Genomic DNA, 4,170 nt, shown 5'->3' with positions numbered 1-4,170 from the left:
TTTGTATGGAAATGTTAGAATATTTTGTAAATCTATGCTTCATGATGCATTAATATGTCATCTTAAAACGTCATTTAAAATAATATTCCAAGGTTTTTAAAAAATAAAAAAATAAAAGGCAATGCTTGATGTTTGGAAACTTCGAGAAAGGTAGTGCCCTAACTTACTGGGTTGCGACTTTTCTCGTTGAATTCGAATAGTCAAGCACCCTTCTAAGTGATTTTTAGTTTTCAAAACTTAAACAATTATTTCGAGATTTCAAAACATAGTGTCCTAACTTACTGGATATGGCATTTTGTTGTTTCGAGATAGAAATTTTCGAAAGACGATCTTAGTTTCGAAGGTTTTAAAATGTTGCGTCCTAACTTACTAGATGTGATGTTTTGACTCGTTTGAAATAAGTGACCCTTAATTTTCAAAATTGAGACATTCTAATTAAAAGAGGTTTGCATCTTAAAACTTTCAAATTTCCGACATTAAAGACACTTGATAATCAATTAGGTACCAATTTTTGGGCGTTACGAGGGTGCTAACCCTTCCTCGTACGTAACCGACTCCCGAATCCGTTTTCTCGACTTTCGTAGACCAAAATTAATGTTTTAGAACAAAACATTTTATAAGGTGATCCAATCACACCTAAAAAGATTGGTGGCGACTCCCGTTTTCATTTTTCTTAAAGTCGATTCTCATTTTCCAAAACTCAATTAAAAATGGTTTCGACAACCCTACTTTGGTTTATTCAATGATGCGCTTTGATGCCATTTTGGTGTGTTGGTTGGACAATTTATGTATCCGTCTGAGTCAGGTTAATACGGGTTTAAAATTGTAAATTTAGTTAATGATGTGAATATGGTGATATATGATACTATTGAATCAAATATATATATGTATGTAAATTGAGATAGAGGGAACATGTTAACGTTTATGCAAATAGTTGAAAACGAGCCTAGGGGCCAAAACGAATATGAATGAGTCGATAGACTCCAAAAATAGGTTTAAATGATATGAGATCCATGGAGCATTAATGGCATAATGTTAATGGTATAGGAAAATATGTGATTACATAATTGATAATGGTAGTTAATAAGGGATGGTATTTATCAAGTGGTATGCATTGATTACTAGTCTTGTACATTGATGAATGAATTGGTTACTTTCCATAACCATGTATACCTTGTATCAAAATGTGATATTATTTGGTCGATAGATTATAACTTGGCTAGATTTTGTAGTTGTGTTATGCATGATCTGTTGGATCTAGTGCCCTAAGTATATTATTTTCGTCTAAGTACACTTTTAATTTTTCAAACAGATTGGTTAATAAAACTATTCATGAATTACATTAATACTTTGTATATTATCCTCACATGGTTTTTGCACGTAAAAAAAACCAAATGGTGCTCGTTGGTAGTCTAATGTTTAACTAATACGAAGCGATATTACGTGGTCAGATCGTAATACAAAATGAAAACTTGTATTAGTAGGCGAACCTAAACATGTCCTTAATCTAATTGGAAATGAGAAAGCCAATACTAATATGTTGTCTATCAAGTCCAATTGAGGAGAGGCCTTGTATTGGGCATCGAAGCAGATGACTTCCAGAAGATAGAGACATAGATGTGACTGACTAGACTGTAAGTACATCAGACTGGCATACTTCAATCCTGAGTGGATGGCGGACTATGTATGTTTGACTCGTGCACTTAGATGTAAGTAATAGCCTGAGTTCGAATAGATAAGGAACCGAAAATTAGTGTGCTGGGTTTACGACTTCTGCAGTATGTAGCGTCATTCACAACAGTGGAATTCATAGCCCAAGACATAGGAAAATGATATTTTTCCATTGGCATTACATTGTTGATGCAAAGTAAATATAACCACGGGTCATTCATCTTTGTGATGAATGACTTGACTACTGTTTAATAGTAATTAAATTTTCATAAAGGAAGATGTAATGGTAATCATGAGACAAAATACGATCATATTAGGAGAGGAGAATTATCCCAAAAAGATCAAGGATATCCTCTGAGGGTAACACACTTATGACAAGGTCATTGGATGACCATTAAGTAGTTGCTTTAAAAAATAGAAATGAAAATAATAAATGATCTATTTGCAAATATATATCGATTATTAAAAAATGATTGGAAAAATAGGTTTTGTTTTTGAGCAATTTTAAAGTCGAAAATGAAAATAATTCATTTGGTCATGGTGAACAAGTTGAGTTGTGAAATATTGAATACATTTTCTTAGAAATTTTACTAGGGTTAAAATTGGGATGAGAAAATTATTTAATTAGAAAATTAATGTTTATTTTGGAAAGTTGAAAATATGTATTGGGTTGAATTAAATTATAAAGTGTTGGGTTAAAAGTTCAGAAAACACATATAATTAGACCCAATACAATGAGGGCCCGAATCCCCATCATAATACGTATGAGGGGAAGCACACCCTATTAGCCCCTCTCATCCTCTTAGTTGGACTAAAACGTTTGTTTTTATATTTGAAATAAACCTCTACAATTCAATACGAGTTTACCTTCTCTCCCTATAAATAGATGACATCGGTAGAGCTATTTACATAACTTGAAGATATTGTTACTCTGTTGAAAAATAAAGAAAATTTATTCTCAACTATTATATATATATATATTCAGAATAACAATTCTGCCGGTTTCTATTTTGAAGAGATAAGTTTCGTTTTCACCCCAAAAGTAGAGAAAACTTTTTCCAGTTCTGTGTTTTGATTCTATTGGTTCAAGCCCACACTTGAAGTAGTTCACGGTACGAAAATAGCGGAGAAGATCATTTGGTCGAAAGCTTAAAAACGTCAAGGATTCGTTTATCCGGCAAAGTAAAAATATCTTCAAGTTGTGTTTCATAGCCCTACTGGTGCCATCTATTTATAGGGAGAGGAGGTAGAATCTTTGTTGAATTAGAGAGGTTTATTTCAAATAGAAAAAATAACTTCCTACTTATAATAGGAGTAGGGTGGACAACATCCCCTAGTATTCCTACTAGGGTTGTCGCCCCCTCCATATTCCATGAGGGGATTTTGGGCCTCTCTCACATCGGGTCCAATTATGAGTACTTCCCAGACTTTTTGACCCAATACTTTGTAATTTGATCCAACCCTATTCTTTTTTTCTATTCCCCAAAATAAACTTCAATATTTTATATTAAATGATTTTCTCATCCCAATTTTACCCCAGTAAAATTATGATGATTTACCTTTAGTAAAATTTCTAAAAATATATATATTTAATATTCACAATTGAACTTGTCCACTATGATTGAATGATTTATTTTCATTTTCGAGCTTTTACATAACTCAAAAACATAAACTCACTCTCCCGATCATTTTTAAGTAATTCATCCACATTTGCAAATGAATCATTTTTTATTTCCATTTCCATTTTGAGAAAACCACATTTATTTCCAAATTATTTCATTTCTCTATTTTGGAGAAAACCATAATGATTTCTAATTTTTTTTCCATTTCTCTATTTCTATTCATTTTGCTCATTTTGATTCAAATGGCTTCAACGAGATAGCGGAGGGACGGGTTAGACATATGTAAGTAAGGCTCAAAGGATTTATAATTAAATTTTGGCTTTTTGCCTATTAATTATAAACTTATTTAGTCATGAAGTCATTCCACTATAATATCGTGACTAAGCTCTCCCTAATGACACATACCATTAGAAAAGCAATTACTCAGTACTCCTCTAATGACCTTGTCATAAGTGTGTTACCCTCATAGGATATCCTGGATCTTTTTGGGATAATATCTGCTCTCCCAATATGATCATATTTTATCTCATGGTAACCATTACATCTTCCTTCATGAATAGTCAATTACTATTAAATAGTAATCAAGTAATTCACCGCAAAGACGAACGACCCATGACCATATTTACTATTCATCAACCATGTAATGCCAATGAGAAGGATATCATTTACCCATGTCCCAAGCTATAATGAATTCCATTATTGTGAATGATGCTACATATTGCAGAAGTTGTACACCTAACACACCATTTTTCGGTTCCTTATCTATTAGAACTCAAGCTTTTACTTATATCAAAGTGTACAAGTCATACATACATAATCCATAATCCATTCAGGATTTAGGTATGCCACACTATGAACATCATAAGTGAATAAATCT

This window comes from Gossypium hirsutum, chromosome A10 (genome assembly GCF_007990345.1).
Source record: "Gossypium hirsutum isolate 1008001.06 chromosome A10, Gossypium_hirsutum_v2.1, whole genome shotgun sequence".
Classification (NCBI taxonomy): Eukaryota; Viridiplantae; Streptophyta; class Magnoliopsida; order Malvales; family Malvaceae; genus Gossypium; species Gossypium hirsutum.
Note: the sequence above shows the minus strand (reverse complement) of the source record.